The sequence below is a fragment of the Hirundo rustica genome, chromosome 1 (assembly GCF_015227805.2).
Source record: "Hirundo rustica isolate bHirRus1 chromosome 1, bHirRus1.pri.v3, whole genome shotgun sequence".
NCBI classification, from domain to species: domain Eukaryota; kingdom Metazoa; phylum Chordata; class Aves; order Passeriformes; family Hirundinidae; genus Hirundo; species Hirundo rustica.
In genome coordinates, this window is record NC_053450.1 from 50,492,088 (window position 1) to 50,512,643 (window position 20,556).

The 20,556-nt window shown below is 41.5% G+C and overlaps 1 long non-coding RNA gene across 3 annotated transcripts; it reads right to left on the reverse strand.

Moving 5' to 3' along the window:
- Positions 1–893: 893 nt before the first annotated feature.
- Positions 894–18,164, reverse strand: LOC120756939 (uncharacterized). 3 transcript variants are annotated; one of them, XR_005702311.1, is made up of 4 exons: positions 18,029–18,164; positions 15,248–15,323; positions 2,318–2,430; positions 894–1,890 (listed from the first exon to the last, which is right to left on the reverse strand). It is a non-coding gene; the product is annotated as an uncharacterized LOC120756939 (long non-coding RNA). The 3 variants fall into 3 exon arrangements; XR_005702312.2 differs by lacking the exons at positions 894–1,890; positions 2,318–2,430 and adding exons at positions 7,601–8,065; positions 9,823–9,955; XR_005702313.2 differs by lacking the exons at positions 894–1,890; positions 2,318–2,430 and adding an exon at positions 7,601–8,065.
- Between the last annotated feature and the right edge of the window lie 2,392 nt (positions 18,165–20,556).

A 20,556-nucleotide genomic window follows, 5' to 3' on the forward strand; every position in this document is an offset into this window, starting at 1 on the left:
GCAATACCAATTCACACTGTTGACAAGTATCTAATTAGAAATTAATGGCAGAAAACTGTCCAAATATATAAACCCCATCCATCAGAGAAGCACATAGCACAGGTGTACATAATGAGAGAATCTAACACATCCATCTTCAAAATAGATTCAGGAATCTGTTTAGAAAACATTAACCATTCATTACACAACTAGCTCAAAGCAAGAGCCTTATTAAAACAATCTCATTACTTCAATTGTGAATCCTTTGTAAGCCTCCAAATTTTTACTTACTTACCAAATCCACCAAACAACAAAAAACTCCAAACCACAACCTGCCAACCAAATCTAAACCAAACTGAAGCACAAAACCCACTCAAATCCATCACCACACAATACTCAGGAGTCACCAAGTACTCTGAGCAAAGATGGTCAAGAAAGAGGATTTTTGGAACTCCTAAGGTTGAGGATTGTGTACAATGAGGAGAATATAGTCTAACTCAACTTATTTGGGAGATGCCTTTATATCTTGAGACAGCAAGCTAAGGAAAACTATTAATGAAAGACTAACCTAACAAGTTGTACATGTGCTTAAATATCTGGATTTGTTTGCACTTTTGCTTAAACTTTGAGAAAGCTGGATATCTGACAGTAGTATTGTGTCATCCATCTCAAGCAAGGCACAACAAATACTTCACAAACAGTTCATTCATCTGGAAATGCTGATAAGCTTTAAAGATTGAAAGACCAAGGGCTTGATAAGCAAGCATATTGCAGTGCATATCTTACCTCCTTGACAATTTTTTATTTTTTAATAACAAACTACATTTATTAATCCCATATCTCCTAACACATCATGTGGAACTAAGTAATTAGTGCAACATCTTTCATAAGCTATGTTAATAAACCCTGCCATCTCTGTGCATGCTTTGGGAGAAATTCAATAAATAAAAGGACTTAAACTTCCAAATAACATTTGAGAAATTCATGTCCGAGGCAATTTGTCTTTCCTCACAAAAAACCTTAAGCCTGTCTTTCATTCGTGATGTCCTAGAGATGGAGGGAAACCTGACTTGACCTCTTTGTAGATCTGTGTTCTGGGAGTGCTACTGGGCCCCACTGCTCACCTCTGAGGACTACAAAGGTTTGTTTATTCCCCTGAGGTGTGTTAGCCTTCTCAAACAGGGCAAAGATTGCTGCCCTTCAAAAGCCCTAGATGCTGACAAAGCCAAGGCCCATCAGGACAACAGTATGCTTTGACAGCGTTCATGACTTCAGGACAGCGTGAGGCACATCGCGCTTGCTCATGATCGAGGTGCAGTGTTCCCACACACCACTAACAGTCTGTACTAGTGAGGAGTAAGACTCTGGCACTTTCTTGATCCCTCTCCTGCCTTTGTTCCCGTGACCGATTAGGATTTGCAGCAAATGAGGCATGGGTATAAGGTTTGTGCAGTGAGGCACCTGAAGAGAGTTTTGTAGACCCTTTGGACTAGACAACATATTCTGGCTGCATTTCACAAGTTTGGGTGCTCAGCCCTAGAGGTTTTCAGTTTGTGCTCTAGTTTTTTAGGATAAATGTGAAAGGGTTTGGTTCTTCTTTTTTAACCTGAAGCCTCGTTTTTAGTAGATGTCTGCGTTCTGATCTTCAGCTGTCCAGAACTTGTTTCTACCAGTGCAAATGACTGCTCTCACAGGCAGAAGCAGCTGCTGTTACAAGGGAAAAGCAATAACCAGGCCAGATTCTGAAGGTGGCAGAGAGGTATCCCACACCCATTTGGGGCACAGACAGACTCCAAGTGCATCCCACAGAGCACACAGCTGCAGTAGCACTCACTTTGTTATTTCTGAACTCTTCGCTCAGGTGCTGGCTTTTCATCTATAAGAAGGACAATGGTGGTGGTTTTGTTTCAGCTGAAATAGAAGAATTATTCTTCTATGTATCTGGTACGGTGCTATGTTATGGATTTAGTATGAGAGTAATATTGAAAACTCAGATGTTTTTGTTGTTGCTAGGTAGTGCTTCCTCTGAATAAAGGTATTTTCTGTTGCCTAGGCTCTGCCACAACAACAGGAGGGAGCACAGCCAGAACAGGTGACCTGAACTGGCCAAAGGGATATTCCATACCGTGGAATGTCCTTCTCACTATATAAACTGGGGAAAATTGCCTGGGAGCCACAGAGATCTGCCCAGGAACAGGTTAGGCATTGGTCAACGGATGGTGAGAAATTGTATTGTGCATCACTTGTTCCTCTTGGGTTTTATTCCTCTTTTCATCACAGTTTTTTTGTTCTTTTGCTTGTTTCTATTATTAAATTTATCTCAACCCACAAGGATTACCTTTAGTTTCTGATTCTCCTCTTCACTGGGGTGGGAGGCAGTGAGCAAGCAGTTGTGTGGCACTTGACAGACAGCTGGGGTTAAACCATGACAGCTGGGCAACTTCTCCTAGCCTGGAGGCCAAACCACTCTGCAGTTAGCTAAACACCACTTGCACTGTAACCCTAACACAGATTTTACAGCTTTTTACCTTGTTTACAGAAGCATGAAGTAGGAAAACACTCAGCTTTCCAGCACTGTTGTTTGCAGATGTCTTAAATCAAGGCCAGTAAGTCCCCCCTTGCAAATGTAGCCTTTGCACATTTTTTTGCAGGCTACAGAATGCAGTCACCTCCCATCCTGGCTCTGTGATACTTGGTTATGAGAGAACCCATGCAGACTTGTCTCCTGACCCCTGAAGCTGAGCAGAGAAAGAAGAAAGACCTGTATTTTCCTTACTACTGTAGCCCATCCTTCTTCATGCTTGAAATTAAAGGTGGGGGAGGAGGCAGAGGGAAATCAGACAGACCACTGACTGTGAACATGGTCTCACAAATTTACTTTTTGCATTAATGTGAACATTTCCCTCTGTTTAAGTGCTGTACTGCTTTACTTCATTATTTGTAGCTAACTGTGATGATGGAAGATAATGATTCCGCACTGTAAATTAGATCCCATTATATGAGTTGTTTCAGATTGTCTTAATGTCAAGATGACAATGTTACATTTTTAGAAGTAGACAGGAAATTTGCTCTTTTACTTTGGAAACTGTAAGCAAAATTTTGCAAAATTCTTTCTCAAAATGCACGCATTCATGAATGGTTAAACAAATCATTTTCCCCATGGACAAGCATAATTTATTAAACATACTGGAGAATCTGATCCTGCAATCCCTGTCACATAACAGTCCCACTGAGGCCAATAAGGTCATTCACAGAGCTGTAAGACCAGGCCTCTGCATTTGCTAGCAAACAACTATCTTGCAGACTACACTGGATCCACTTTCCAGAAATACCCTGAGTTTCCAACAGTGACCTTTGGATAAGCCCTCACTGCTGATCTGTCCTGACAATTTGGCAATAACCTCCAGTCTCAGCATTTCAGAGTTGCAAGTAGAGACTGAGAAGATGATTTGTCTCTCCACAATATGGGATATTTATCTGAGAGCCACAACTCATCCTAAGAAAAAGGCACATCTAGAAACAGCTAAAAAAGGGGGATAAGCAATAAAGAAAGGAGATGACACTGAAAGGCAATGGAGAGCAGAAGAAGAGGTGCAGTCAGACACAGAAGGAGTGGTGCTGGCCCAACCATTCAATGTTGGGTACAAGCCATGGAAGGGTGAAAGCAGGAAGGTGCATGGTTACACCTGTTCCTGTGCATAAGTAGCCTGACACCACACCAGTAGCTGCTACTATCAGGAGCAGTGGTAACCAAGAAAATCTTTATGTGCATGCATGTTCTGATATAATCCCTTGCACCTATTTTTACTGGAATACCTGCATAAAATCTGTAATTTGGAATAATTGTTTTCATTCCAGTTAAATCTTCAGGTGCTTCTGAAAATGCTGAAAAGGAGCTGCATAGTTGACAGTTATCCAGGCAATACATATTTCACTGAAATAACATTCTCCAGATGACCCAGCACTGTTCTTGAACAAAGACTGGTAGGGTAAACACGGTCAGATTTATAAAGCTTCCTTCAGAGGAAAAGTGAGTCAATTCTCTCTATGGGCAATGAAGACATCAGGGCATTTGAAGAGCGCTCCAGAGTCCTTCAGCAATTCACTGCCTGTGGAGTTCATCTTCTGAAAAGGCCTCAGAGGCCATGAAGGACAAGCAGCTGAATGTGAGCCAGCAGCATGCCCTAGCAGCACAGAAGGCTGTACAGCAATCTTGAGCTGCTGGTATCAGAAGCATAGCCAGCAGATCAAGAGAGGGGATGACCCCTTTCAGATAAGCATTGATTTTATTGCATTTGCAATACTGTGCACAGATTTTGGGTCCCCCAACAGAGAAGTTCAGCAAAGAACCACTAGGTTGGTCAGGATAAGAGCACCTGCCCTCTGAGGAGAGGTTGAAGGACCAAGGCATGTTCAACCAAGACAATACAGCTCCAGAGGCATCTAACAGGAGACCCTCAGTGCCTTTGAGGTTGCTCAGTAAATGGAGGCATTCTCACCATAGTTGTGCACAGTGGGAAGATACTGGGCATTGGGAGAAGTATGAGGCACAGTCTGGATTCAAAGAGAGATTCTTGCACCCTGAAAACAGCTGTGCACTGATTCAGATTGGCAAGGGAGGCAGTGCAAGATATGTCTTGTGGTTTCCAAGACCAGAAATCCCATAGCAATCTGATCTGGTCACTCTGCTCGGAGATGAAGGCTGAACCAGAGATCTGCTGAAGTCCCTGCTCTCAATGCAGTCTTTATTCATACGTGTCCATGAAACAACCTGAACATGTAATGCAACAGTACTCCATCTTACCACCCTCACAGCAACTCCACCTCCATGCCATAGTCCCTCTGCTTACTCAGGGGACATTTGCTCAGGCTGGTAGCTCATCTTCCTTTGGGGTGCAAAAGCAGGTCTCTAGTCTAGTAACTGGGGCAATACCTCAAAGCTGAGAAGTGTCAATGCTGGAACAGAAGGGACTCACGTCCAGATCTCCTGCTTCCCAGAGAGGACGTGGACAGAAAGAGCAACAACACCACTGACTGCTCTAGTGTTGGGTCGGAGATGAAAATTAAGCCCTGGTTTCTCCAGAAAAAGAGAGACTAGGACTGCATCAAAAGCAAACTGGCTAATAATGAACAAGAATACCCAAGCCTGGATTGTAAACTTTCCTCAGCAGTTGAAGAGGATTGGATCTGTTTAAAATTGGGGAATCCTCACTGCCAGATGACACCATGAATAGGCCAACTGAAGAGCTTTCTTGGGTGCAGGAGACAAGATTTCACCCAAGATGGACTTAGGCTCCTCCGCAGGCAGTCCATAGCTTTCAGTGGTTTGAGGGGAGAAGTTGTCAAAATTCAGTGCTTATGGCACAGCAGAGCTCTCAGAAGAAAGAAAAATCTCATACTTATATTTAGCAAGTTAGCAATAAAGCAAAATGGCATAGCAAATGCTGACGGTAGTGGTGAGGCTGTGGGGGTGGGAAGGGGGTGTGAAAATTGGCAAAAGCTTCAGAAGAGTGAGTTCTGGTATTTCAGATTAGGAGGCAAAGGCTAGCTGTTCTGCAGCAGGTATTGAAATTCCAGTACTGTAGAGATTTAAACATCATCTGAGCTTTCTCCTATCTCCCACCCTTCTGTCTTGTTTGAAAAATATTTACAAGGGGGTGAAAGGCAACCTTCAGACGTGTGACCATAGCTGTGTGCTGAAGGTTTCTATAAATATGGGTTTGCTGAAGCACTAAACTATGTTCTGCTGCAGTATGGCATTATGGCTTCTGCTCAGCAAAAGCTGTTCCTATTCTCATTTCAGACCCCTGCTAGTGTTGGCATCTGGCTCTCAGCTACATGACTTTTTTGCCCTACATCATCAGAGCACAGAAAAGAAAATAGTCTCAAGTCAAGCTTTGGCTGTAAGGAACAAAATTTGGGTTTGTAGCTCAGACCTGCATAATCAACAACAAAATAAAACTGATTTTAAAAGTCTGGTGATTCCAGACTTTATTCTGGGAACTGCAAATAATTTTGTGCTTAGTCATCATTCATTTTGTGGTTTTGTCTGTGTCCACTCAGTTCTCTGGAACAGAGACAGAGCAATGCAGACAATTTGCATTTTATTTCCCCTCCCCTCTTTTCACAGCTTACTCCTTCCCTTTTTTCAATATTCTTGCCACCTGCATGTCCGTGGTAGACCCATTTGAAACCAAATTGCCCCAGGATAGAAGCATAAGTTTATGTGCACAGCTCTTCAGTTGTGGCAAGAGTCTTGCAAAAAAACTGCATGTTTTTTTCCCTCCCACAAAATCATATCTCTCTTTCACCTTCTCCATACTGTGGAGTGGCAAGTCCAGTTCATGTTACAAAGAGAGAAACTTGGTTATCTGAAATATAGGAGAGGGGTTGCACAGAGATACATGCTGGAGAAATCATTTGTATTTTATATTGATAAGCTGAAAACAAAATGGCTGTAATGTCTTAAAAAAGCCTGCAGATAGAGTTATACATAGAATCAGTAGCCAGGATTTTTATTTTTTTTCTTGATTGCATCATCATCTTCCTCCATTTAGAAATCATATTAAGTCAACAAAGCATGCAAGTGTAAGACTCAAAAAATCCATTTCAGTCCTCCTTTTCTTCTCTTCCCTTCTACCACTACTAAGTACTCTATTTTTCCCTTTTATTTTTCTCCTTTAAACAGAAAGAGAATTTATGTGCTTATGTTAGCCTTTTTTGAGCCATAAAAGAAAAAAACCCAAAACAATCTTTTTCACATGCTTTGTTTTAGAGCTTCTTCAGTTCACTCATCACAGTTTCACACAGCCTAAACTGATCACCATGCAGATTACTTCAGACTAAATGGTATTGTGTGTCTCTAGATGTGTTCACCCATGAAATAATCTCATGCCTGACCTAGAAGCAAAAATTACTTCCAAATTCTATTTTTCTAAAGTCTCCCTGCTTTGGCATCTATGCTGACTTGCATTGGTAATTTGGGGGGCAGCCAAGAGGGAGATCAGTTTGGTTTTTTCTTTTTAAATCATCTTCCCAGGAGCATCTGTTTCAGATGTTCCTGGAAAGAGGCTGATGGACAAGATGAACCTCTGGTTTGTCCCAGTACAGCTGTTCTGCATTTTCCAATGGCAGAAGTTCACGTCACATTTAAAGGACTTGCCGCCAAACCGTTCATTCCAAAGAACATTGAGATACACATTTGAATCAAAACATGACACAGGCTGTGAAAGTCAAGGAATTGGAAGACCTGATCAAGAACCGATAAAGACATTGTAGATAGACATGTGCAAGAAGCAATTAAAGCAAGAGAGAGTGGTGAAAACATGTTAATCCAAAAGTTCGGGGTTTAATCAGTGAGAGCAGGCTTTATTCATTAGACTTTAGTATTCCCTCCCTCCCAGTGGCACTGTTCTTTAAATAAAACCTGTTCTAATAAGCAACACAATTTTGAAAATTAAATACAAAGGTCATAAGTATACCTATATATTTCAGATTTTTTCATGTTATTTTAATCTAGCAGAAAGGATTTACAGAAAAAAAAACAACCAGAGAGAAGAGCTAGATAATATCGGCCCCCCACCCCCCAAAAAACCCCAAAACCAACCAAAAAAACCCAAAAGAAAAACAGCTCTACAAGTTCAACCTTGAAATTCTTTGTTGTGAGGATAATTAGACATTGAAAGAGCTTATCTGGTAGGTGGTAGATTCAGTAGAGGCTGGAGTTTTTAAAGATTAAATATTTAAGGAGATAACTCAGTCCAATGTAGGAAAGATCCCCTTGAGGTCCATAATGTAAAGAAAGCCCCAAATACTAGATGACCAGAATAGTCTCTTGTGACCTGAACAACAGATAACACTGTATATTTCCTCCTCCTCCAGAACCCATGCAGTGGACAGTTTCAGACACTTTGGAGGCAGCAGAAAACAGAAGCCTTCCTTTCTCCTGAGCTCTGGATCATGCTGTCAGACAGGGGCTTGCAGCCTCCATAACCCCACAGAGAGATCTACGCTGGCTTCAGGCATGCATGTTCAGGGAGCAGAAAGGGCTCACCCAGTCACCCAGAACTTCCATGTGGCACCTTCCCTGTCAAGAAAACCAGCTGGCTGCAAGCTGAATTGGGCACTGTATTCTCTAACTGAAGGGTATGTTGGTTTAGCGTGGTTTTTTTTTTTTTTAAGCTGACAGTCTTCAGCATAATTCTACTTCTCACACAAGCTGCATATGCCATTTCACCAACTTTCCTGCAATTTTGGGAGTCCTGAGCATTGTGAACAGTCACACTTGGTCTCTGCCTGCAAGTTTCTTTCCCAGGGACCAAACTGTGCAGGGCTAATGAAAGTACCACAAGTTAGGTCATCTGAGGGAAACTGGACGGCTTAAAGCTCAGAAGAAGTCAGCCAAGCCGACAGAGAGGTTTTTGTAATTTAAGACCTGAAAAGCCTTTTTAAGCTGCAGGTTTGCTTTTCACTATAGGTTTCCGGCCAATCACGAGCAGAGCAGCAGTAGCAGCAAAGCACAGTGCTATTCTTATGAATCACTCCCCTGTTCTGCTGTATCTCTATTTGTGCTTAACATGTGACATTAAGGCCTTTTCATAGTGTCTAGAATCACAGAGCAAATGGCAATAATACCTCATCAAACAGTCTCCCAGGTATACAAATAGCATTTCATACAAGTCTTCCCACAGCATACATTTACATAACTTTAAAATAAAAAAGCCCACAAAAATTTACCTGCCTCACACCATTTTTCAAAACAGTAAAAAAAAAAGTCTATTCAAGACTCTTAGGAAAATTAGTATGTAACAGACTAACATGCTGTGAAACAACTGTTCTCTTGGAGCTACTGGGGACCTAAAGATATTTTTATCCTTTAGAGCTGTGTATTTTTTCTTGCTGCTTTGGAGAAGGGCCACTGTCAAGCCCAGGTTTTGCTTTCATAACATATGTAATCAGCCCAAGACTCCACTTTCTTTTCCAGCTGTATCCCTCAGCACATCCCCAAGCAAGGGCAGAGTTTGGGAAAGCTCATGGAGCTACCAAGGCACACAACTGACACACATTTCATTTCACTAAGGGCTGACTAGGCACGGGAAAACACTTGAGTCAATGGTAACAGAAAGGTGGCAATAAAACAGCTATGAAACAGAAGGTGGTTATCTTGAACCAACAAATTTAGAGGATCCTTCTAATTTAAGTATCTTTGACACTGGAACATCTTATTTCCTCAATGACCAGATTTATGTCTGCCTCAATTTCTGTAGCTCCTCTAGGCCATACTGCTGCTGGAGCACTGGCCTGTCTTTCCACAGCAAGATGAAGTCCAGTGCAAGCCAGCTCATGATGCTAATACAGCCTCAGCAGCCTCATGCCAAAGCTCTTGGGACATTCTTTAGCAAGAACAGCACAAAAGAGCCCTCTGACAAGAGCAGATAAATAAATATGTGGGGTGGGGAAGAAGTTTGCCATGCTAGATAGACCCCCTCTTTGGGAAGCTGCTCCCTTCTTATTCAAAATTTAAGAAGGCCAGGTTTCTGGTCTCCAGCCTTCAAGGATTGACAACTCTTCATGGTACAACTATAACATGCTTTTGCCCAACATTTTTTTAAACATCCGATTATTAAGCCAAATATTTTCCATAACCTTTAGAAAAAATAATCACAGAACTTTCAGTACTGTTGCCAACTTGATCCCAAGTCCACATACTTATGCCCAAGCCCCACCAAAGCAAAATCCTACTTGTCTTCATGTCAATAGCAACAAGCATCATGGTTGTCCACATAATAAAAATTTTCTCTAAGATCTTAAGAGAAGAGAGTAAAAGAAAAAAAATCAAGTCACCTGGCAGATATCAGTGATGTGCTCTGCTGCACTGGTAAGCCATATTTTGCTGCCACACACAGCAAAAGTGGGGCAACTCTGGCAGATTAAGGCCCTCCACTTCATATGGTGCCTACCTCCATCCCTTCATAGCCTTTGGTATGGAGAAGATGGGAAAGTTTTAGTCACTTCTATCCTCCTGCAGATTAAATTTCAATTTTTAAGTGATACCCAGGAGACAGTTGCAAATCAGTTTTTACCAAGAGTACAGAGACTAAGAATAGAGTCACCAGCAATTTGGATACATCTTCCTTCTAACATCCCACAGCAGCTAGAAGTTGCACACTTCTGTAGTTTCCCCAACAAATATATTCAGACATTTTATAACTCTCAGCATTGATTTGTCACTGAAAAACCATGGAATATCAAACAATTCTTGCCTGACTTTCATTTTTAGGAAATATAAAGTTTTGCACCTTCCTAAACCAGGAGGGATTTCTGTTTAATGATTATCTTCATTGAAAACTTGGTGCAAGTCAAGCTAAAAAGTTCTTTGGCTTCCAATTTAGCTGTTTTCTCAGTTGCTTTTTATGACCTCTGAAACTGGCCTAGAACCTAGAAAAAGTTTCAATTTAATCTTTTTTTACTGCTGTAGCCAGTATTATGATGTTAGCGTCTCATCAGAGGATGGTTTCATTTTGTGCATCTTTCTTCTATCCTCAAAGGGCTCCTACAGAGAATTGTCCCACTTGCTGTCTACGGAATAAGTCCTTTCATTATTCCTGTAGTGATTTTTGAATGGCCACAGCCTGGCTCCCTGAATGGTCTCGACCTGGTCAGAAGTTTTGATTCTTCTCTCTGTCCTCTCCCTACAATCACTGGGGTTTTGGCACCTTTGTGCATTTTCCTCAGTGTAACCCCCAGGAAAACTCTGCAGTATATTGCAAACTTGGTAAATGGAAAGTATTAGGACAAAGATTAGAACAGATATAGAATTTCAAACCCTGGTGTTGACCTCAAAAGTTAGAAGCTGCCCTTGTCAAGCCATCAGTGTCACTGCCAATAGCTGTGACTGTCCCTGACAGTTTGGAGGAAAAAGCAGAGAGAGGAAACACTCTTATCATACAAGTGCTTATTTGTTGCACACTGTTCTGTGGCTGACCAGCTGATGGCCCATATCCCAGTCAGATGTGCCTGCTAATATTTGCAGCTTGCTGAATATTTATCTGTTAAAGATGCTGAATATCCCGAAAACAACACATCTGCTGGAATTTTTACCTCTAACTATGCTGTCTCTTCCAGATACTTATCTCTGTTGGATGAAGGTTTCTGCTTTACAAGTTTGTGAGAAATTTTGACAGCCTTTTCTGAGCAAGGATTAAAGCAAGTGAACTGGAGATATCTTGTACAAGTGATTTAAGCCAGAACATAAGAAAGAATAAGTAAGAGTTGCAATAAAAAATATTCTATAGGAATTCAAATTAACAAGGTTAAAGAAAAGAAAAACTCACAGTCAGCTATTTCCCACTAGATTAAATCACAATAACTCAGGTAAGTTGTGTCTAGAAAAATCTAGAAGTAATACACTTCTAGATTCAAGTGCTTGAGCCAACAGCAGGTGCAGATGTGGCCAAGATATTTTCTAATCAAAAATCCAAGTTGTCTGGTGACACATATTCTTATTTAGCACATGAAGCCAGTTGACACCACTTGCAAATATATTTAAGTTTGCTCCATCTTATAATTAGCATTGGCAGATGAAGAAATCGCAAAAAAGCTTTTTCTAGAAATGCTATATCTCACTTCAAATTCAGATGCCACAATCCATGGTCTACTTTTTGGCTTCTACTAGCAAAACATTTATTACAAAAAGAATAATGAAAGCCTGGGCTAACAGCATTTCATATTTACTTAAATACCAAATTCTTACACTGCTTCCGAAAACATATCTACAGAACAGCCCAGGCCATTGCATGTCTAGGTACTGGGCAGTCTTTATCTATCAGAAAAATAGCCAATAGTTTCAGACAATCAGCAGCGGGTCTGGGCCCAGAGCCTATTATTATTCTTTTAGCTTATATCAAAGGAACCATATTTTCTCTACAAAAATATTTTTCCAGTAAACAACTAACAAGACACAGTTAACACAGCCAGCTAGAGACCCAACATGACCAGCTGGGATTGATAATAGTATATTATTTGCTGGAAAATTTGACAGAGTCTCCAGGTCCAATGTGAAGGTGGCCAACTGCATTTGTAGTCACGGGAAATAGTTAATTCTCAGTAAAATTCAGCTGGAAAAACTTGTAAGGCCTGTGCAATGATAATCCAAAGTCCATTTGTGACTGGATCTTCATATGCATTGTTTCCATTGACAAGATCTTCTAAATATCTGTTCTGTTGACACTGCCAGTCTCAGGTGCATTAGCAGGGAAACCCAAAGCTTTCAAAGCTTTTTTTTGGGAAAAAAAAAAATCCCAATGATGTATCTATATATTAATCAGTAAAAATGATACATCAGATGCATCAATGGCCTTTTTATAACTCTAGACAGTGCCCTGGAGGGCAGTCACATAAAGATAAATACAATTTTTAAAATCATATGGGTTATATATTGCTAGTTGGAGTGAGAGCAGCCATCTAAGATGAAAGTCAATACAGAACAACTTAAGCTTTTTAAGTTCCTCTTTCATGTGTATTTGAGCTGTATATAGCCAGAGACATGCATCTTAAAAAAACATTTTTCCAACACGCTGAGATTACTGCTGCCTGGATATTTTTTCAATCCCATTTCACTTATAGCTTCTGACAATGTTAGTGACAGCCATGTCACAAAGCATTAGGTAAAATTGTGAGAATTAATTATGTGCTATTTGTTTAACTTCTCTTGTCATCCATCTCCGCTGCTTCTATTTGAAAATGAATTCACTCACCTAAATCATCTTCCCCTCACTCACAGCATGTTACCCAGTCCCACATTTGCATTAGGCACTTATCTCGTTTTTTCAGGAAAGGAACAAATTTGAAAAAATGGAAAACCCTTAAAGTGTTTATGCTCCATTAAAACTTAATTCTGCTTTTAATCCCAGACCAGACTGTTGATAGATTAATTCATATTAAATGGAACTTGAGTCTCTGTAGTCCCTTTTTCTCTAATGAGGCCAGCACAGAAAGAGGATGCTACTCATTGCGAGCAAGGATATAGCTTTCTGGTCCCTCTGTTTAATTCTACCTTATTATGGGTGTTCAAAGCTCTACTTCATCCTCTAGCTCCCATTTCAACTTTCATTAACTACATAGTCACAGTTCACAGAACAGAATTGGAACAATTACAATGAGAGACACAGTTATTTAGGAGGGGAGAAGCAGTTGAGAAATGCTATCTTCCCCAGCTGTTAAAACATAGCTCTTTGGCTCAAATATTCCTTTTACCATGCCAGGCTATTTCTAGACCACATATATAGGTCCAACATTTACCTTAAGACAAGCTGTAATACTGGCATGCTTGGCAATCTCTTTTAGTGTGATTTGCTTTGATATGATTCCTCAAAATAAGTCCCAAAGCAGAACATCATTGAAATGTTGTCAATACACCAGGTGCTTATAACTTAAAAAACCCCAGAACATCAGGTACGTACAAGAACACCTCAGCTCTGCCAGTTCTGTTTCTACTTCTTAGTAGCATTTAAAAACTTTGTGCACCAAGTTATCTTTTTAAACATTTCCATTCTTTGTTTGAAGACATGACATAACTGTGCAGAAAGTCTCATTCTCTAAATCCCTGCAATGCCAAATCCTTCCCATTGCACTTGGGAGGGATCATGGAGGGGAGTCACCATGGAATGAATCTTTGCCCTGCTATATCACAGCTGTGCTCAAAGCAAACCCACACTAGACAACACTCACTTTGTGAATGAGTGCTCTGGGGCCATTGCAGTCTCTGAGGCAGCAAGTGACACCACCAGCTGCCAGGGGCACCACCATGCAAGCACTTTCCTGGACCACAGTTTGCTCCCATCCACACATAAAAGAAATCATTCCCCTTGTTAACAACATCACACTAACAATGGAGACAGCATCTTGCCCGGCAGTCAGGCAGCTGCTCCCGCTGCTGTGGAGCTGTGCATCAGCAGAGCCTGCCTGTCCCCTCTGCCCACCACAGCTCACAGCACAGTGCTGCCCATCTCCTGAAAAGATCCCTTGGCTTTCTGCACCCCTCAGGGCAGTGTGGAGGATTGTATGTGACCTCTGTCACCTCTGGACTTTCACCAGCCCTTTAGTATACACCAGACCACATTTCCTTCTGCAGCAGGATTACCAAGAGGAGTATGCAACAGGGCAGATCAGGATGTGTACTCTGCTGAGGACAAAAGAGATGTGGGATGACAAGACCCTGATTGCCACACGGCTTTTATTAGACTTTTTCAGGAAAAGTATGATGTATTTCCAGCAGAATAGCTCAGTCTAGCAGATGCCTGCCTGATTAAGGCAGCAACCCTTGTTATTGTGTGAGCTTCTGCTAAGCCACCCCATAACACCAAATTTACTGGGCAGGATTTGACTGTACTTTGCTGCCCACAAGATGCGTGTGAAAAACAGGCATTTCAGCTGCCCCAAGAGAGTAAACTCTGCTGGCAGTCTGGAGCTTTTAAGGCTTCTCTGAAATATTTCGCAAAGGAAGTGTTCACCTGAACACAGAAACACAAAGTGCTGATTTCCCTCTGGATAGGAGGCCACAGAAGCAAGGGGAAAGATAAGTGGAAATAAAAAGAAAACCAAAGACTAACTGTGAGTTTGTCAGTGGAAAGGTACCTGTGTTACAGCCCTGTCGCTCCTGCTCACTTTGTACTTTGCAAGTAGAAGCAGCAGAGTACCTGGATGAAGAAAAGAGCCTGTGGGTCCAGGCGGTGATGCCTTGGAAGCAAGCAGCAGGAACTAATAGGATAACACACAAACAAGCCCAAGTGAGGCCATAAACAGACACCTTAGGTGTGCCTAGAAAGGCATTAAGATTCAGGCCTACAATCCTCACTACTGCAGCACTTAGGTCACATCAGCTCACTGACTATTGTGTCAACATCCGCAAAATAGTTTGCTTTTCCATGTAAGCAAAGAATGGTAATTGAGCCAGTAATTATTTATTGCCTTATGCCAAACTTCAAGAGACAGCAAAATGTATGTTCAGCAATATAGTAATGTGCAGAAGGAAAACCAAATGCACTGCCAAAGGCCACGGAGCAACCTGTAAATCCTGAGCTACAAGTAACAAATAAAAAAGCATAGAAGCATCTGAAGGGACTCAGAAACCCATTAAAAAAATAAGAGTCCCAAAAAATAGCAAATAGAAGAAATGGATTGTCTGGTTTGGGCAATTTAAGTAATAATTATGTTTTTGAACAAAGTTTGCAAAGTGATAAATGCAAAACATAAATCACAACTGACTGACCTTGTTCGGCAGTACCAGGTAACTCCTCTCTTGGAGATGGAAGAGGAGGGAAGTCTTCTTCTCTAATAAAGATAAACTGGAAATTTTTACCATAGTCAGGTCAAAATGCTATTTGTTTTGAAAACAACATTTTAAAGTCTTTCTGTAAACACATTTGCTTTTGCATTCATCTATCTTCATAAGATATCTCCTCCCCTCTGATCTCCCTAGGTGAAACGCCCACTTCACTTCTGCAAACACTTGCAGACAGTGTTACACCAAACATCTTTAATTATCTGTCAGCAGCTATCAGCAGCAATCATCAGGACAAGGAAGATGGGGAATGGGAATATTTACCAAGCTGCAGGCAGCAGTGCAGGGTGGGCAACTGCTGGCCAGTTTGCAGCCAAAGCCCTACACTTTTCATCTCCCATCTCATTAGACTGTTGGAAAAACGCTTGGCACTTCCTTATGCTTGCTGACAGCACATCTGTATCCTGATCTATATGGCATTAACTTTTCCTTAGCAAAACAGAGGTACTCAGTCATTTACATCCCTGGTGAGAAGGAAGGGGGGAAAATGGTAGTGTTCCTACTCTCAAAAGATCACGTTGTGAATTATATCAGGTACATTTCAACAGCCTGAACACCAATCCAAAAAGATGCATGGAGAGGTGAGAGGTCACAACTGCATACAGCAAAGCTGAAGGGATTTCAGTGTAACATATACTTTGCTTTTGGTTCCCTTAGTTATTGAACCATCTATCTAAACACAAACTGAGCAGACAATCCACAGACAAATCCTGACTGTGATATTTAAAGGCAGCTGGTGTAAATAATGCATGAGAATAATTGCAGAGCCTCTGGCCAGCCCAGGACAATTCAAGTTACACATCCTCAGGCTCCACTCTCAACCTGATGTAGGGAATCCAATTGCAATTTCTGCATTGAAATATTTGTGACACTTCACTGCCACCAAGAGCTTCAAAGGAGATACTGTGCCATTTCCTTTCTGAAATAGGCCTTTTTCTCAACTTCAGGAGAGAAGACAGTGACAGACTATGAAGAGATAATGCTATTTTGGTTGGAGTAATTCTTTTTCTTTGCCACTTCAAATGCTTCCTCTCCCAGCCTGTTATAACACTGCATTACACAGGGAAAAAAAAAGTGTTCCGCTTCTAGGGTTTCCCTGCTTCTGTGTAATGTCAGTGACTCTTATTTCCAGTGCAGAGACTGTTATGATTAAAGTGAATTAACACTTCCAGAAAGAGGCATCAAGAACACATTATTTATACAAGGGCAGAAATACCATCAACAGGAATCAATTTCAGCAATAAAATTCAGAAGACAGGAAGGTTTGCACAGAAGTATATCAAGATGCTTGGTAGCAAATCCTACCCAAAATCAATAGGTACTTTATGAAAAGGAATCATACACCTTCACAATTTGCAGTATAAAAAACTCTCATCCTAATTACATATATGTCTCACAAGACACCTGCAACCATAGAAGGCTGCAGCAGCAAAAGGATACACTCTCACTTTCCCACCCACTGCTCAGGTGTATCTTTTCTCCTCACTCACCCACATGAGATGTGCACTCAGACATTGCCACAGTGGGTCTGGTTCACCACTCTGTTGCCAGTACTACCTCCAAGTCATTACATAAATTCCTCAAAAGGCAAACACATGACAAAGCGCTACAGCACCCTAAGAATCAAACCCTCCAAAGCTGCTGATCTCCACTTTTATCTCCATAGAGCAAGCATCCTGTATTTGCTAAGGCAGAGAGAGGAAAAGCTTGGAGAAGGCATCAGTTCTCAGATTCAATGCTATCCAGGTTCTTTTCAGCATAAAACAAGACCAAAGCCAGAATGTGACCCTTTTGTTTCTTCCTAAACCTCTATTTGAATATGGGACCATGCGTATGTCAAATAGGTGTTTTGTTGGAAAAACATTATGCTCTTCACAATTTTTTTCTATAATTGCAAGTAACACAGAAATAAAAACTCTGTTCTCTGGAACACGTCCCTCTTTCCTGTGAGGATTTTCACAATGATTTGGAAACCTTATAATACCGGACACAATAAATCACTTAGATGTATACCCTAATTATGCATTTCCAGAATAAGTAGCAATCATTTAAATGACAATTTCCCCTATTAAGACCTTTTAAAATTTTGATTTATGCATAACAAGTGTGACAATTTCCTCCTTGGTTAAGTTGATATGAGCCTCATTTCTGCTGTCTACAGTTTGGAATCATTCAGACATATTTCTGATATTTTAAAAACATGAGAGGAAACAACTTTGAATGTTCCTTAATTAACCACACGTCAAGTAATCATTAGTTGTGCAAGTGTTAGCAGTAATAAGTAACAAAGTACACGAAACAACATTATCACCTTTTTAAACATGTTAGAAACAACGCCTGAGGACTTCTGATAGTCACTATACCAGCAACTCACAAAGAACTTGGCCTTGTCCTCGAGAAGCTTTAGGATTCAAATGCATGAGAGCAGCAGAAGAAGCAGGTGAAAAAAAAAAAAAAAATAGAAACAAAACAAGAAGAGTTATGACACACAAATATCAGATTTTATTTTTTTAACTTTAGGTCCAGGACTCACTTAGAAAAGGAGCATTTAAAGGAGAGATAAAGTCTAACAAAAGGTAGGAAAATAAGAGGAGTAACTAGGAGGGGAGGGGAGCCAGCCCAGGGCAGAGAAAGAGAGAAGCTTCTCTCAAAAAGGTAACCAACCCCACAGAAGAGCTCCCCCAAGCACACTACGGGCAGCCACGGTACCTTTTCTTTTCACTCTCTTCTTCCCATTGATGGCGGTGCAGCTTTTCCCTGGTTTGCTTCTAAACTTTAAAAAAACCAATTCAGTTAAGATAGAAAGAATGACTACCAAGCCTCTCAACAGAGGCACATCCTGCTCTCTTGTAGCTGTGGGTGGTAGAGAGGTGAGTAATCCCAGCTGGAGCCTGTTGCCTAAAGTAGGCCTGCACACCTGCTTGTCTTTCTTCACAGGTGGGTATAGAGCTATTGTGCTTATTAAGGAAAACATTCTGAGTGATTCAGTATAGACTTATTATAGAAATGTAGCAACAATCAAATCAAGTGATTAAGCTGTGCTTAATTAATATAAACCCTTAGAGTACCTTTGTGCTCCTTATCTTTTCCTTCTTTGCTTTCCTGGGTGATAAAGTGATGGAGTGTATCAGGGATTACCAGATGGTGTAAAAGGGGGGAACAAGTGTAGGCATGTGTGTGCATGGAGAGATGGATAGCGCAGTAAATGCGGTAATATCTAGGCTGTGATGCTGAAAACACCGTGGGGAAAACCAGTGCGAGCCTTGAGCTCTGAAGTGTGATTGTCTTACTTTCCAGAGACGAGCAGAAAGCAATTTGCTGAGATTTGCTGTTCTAATAAAAAAGAGGTTGCACTTCAAATCTCTGGCTGCAGCACACCCAGATGTTTAGCTTACAGGTAAGGAGCAGTTAAAATCTCTCAGGGTGAGTGCCACCAAGCTGCAAAGTAGCATGAGGTCTTCAGATTGCCTGAGTACCCGGGGGCTGCACTCCTGTGCTGTGCCTGCACCTGTATTTAACTGGTACCCCTGGGATACCGCTGTGTCCTCTCAGGTGTTCTCTCCCAAAGCAGTGGGGAGAGTCTGTGATGGAAAGCAGGTTGGGCAGCACTGCACAGCACAGCACAGCACAGCGGCTGCAACTGGAAAAGCAACAGTGAAATCATGACAGGAAAAAATCAGGCAGAGCTGAGAAAAAACGCGCATGACGCGGCAGCAGTGACAGCTCAGGCAGGCCTACGTGTCTGGTAGGCAGGTGCAATGTAATGTGCATTATATCAGCGGGAAATGAGGCTTCATGTGGCCATCACTCTAACAGGAAAACTCTAATTGTCACATAAACCACTCATATTTTATTCAGGCTGAAATTACAGCCTCAGAATGTGGTTACTTGCTGATAATTGGGCTGTGTCCAGCTGCCTTAAATCTGCATGGCTCCACAAATGCCAGAACAGTTGTGCTGGTTTAAACCAGCTAAGTACCTGGCCCTGAACACTGACAAAAGAGGCATCCTGCACCTGCTGGATTTATGTTAACATGGATGAAGTCCTCCTTACAAGTCAGCCCTTTGTGTAGTCCCGATGCTTTGAGCCTGGACCCAGCTGGGCCATGCCTGTGCTGTGGAGTGTGCTTAGCTCAGACCAGAGTGCTCTGCTTGCCCGCGTGCCACGCAGGGAGGCAGGGATACTGCATCCTGATGCCCCACTGGGATTCATCTGAGGCGCATCCTCAGTCTTGGGGCTCCCTGGTTGCCTCTGTGACCCTGTTCTCACCAGGCTGAGGAGCATCCATGTCCAGCCCAGGTTGCACCAGTGCTACAGTGGGAGCCAAAAAGATCACAGGGCTGCTGTGGAGCACTCCACAGTACGTGCACCTGGGTCTGGCCGTTAGTAAGCATAAGAGAAGCATTAGAAGTTGCATAAAAAGTTGCAGTTTCCCTGGCTATTTTTATCTCAGGGTCCTCTGCATAAAGCTGACTTGGTGCTGTGTCCTCTACAGTGCCTACTAACATAAGAAAGTGTGGCTTCTGCTCTAACCCAAAACCTAGGCTTTTTCTCTTGGCAGGAGGAGGTTGAAAAGTCCACACTGCTTCTGAAATCTATCTCTGAACATTTCTTTTAGCTGCAATCACAGATCACATCTCATAAACAGCCACGTTTTTCAATATAAGTTCCATCTTTATTGTTTCTAATCTAATTATTTATAGAAACGTCCTTTTCCTGTGACCCCTAATCTTCTCAAACTTCAGTAGATTCTTGCTGTGAAAAATTATTCACTCTGGGCTGACTGTGTGGTGGTAGCTGCATATTGTGGTTCATTGTGGTGCATTTTTATCCAGAAAACTAAGTATGAAAATGATTCCTAGGTAACAGTTCCCCTGAAGAGCACAGCCAGTAGGCTAATCCAGTCTCCAAATGTTCAGGATCCTGCTGAAATTAACTGGAAGTGATTGCAAAAGTGTGAGTACACATCCTTAGCATTTTCTGTCAAACATTTATTGCATCTATTTTCTCCTCATCTACAGGTTATGTAACTGATGTTTCAAGGCATTTACACCCAGGAAAGATTAGATCTTTGAATTTACAAAATTAATTCTAGTGGTTGGATGGACCCACATAAGATTAAATTGGCAGTCAAAATAAAAACTGGAAAGCTTAAATGCTTGTGTGAATGCCTATCAAATCCTTCTGATCCTTGAAACCAAACACAGACCAGGTTGCCTGTGGCACTGCACCTATA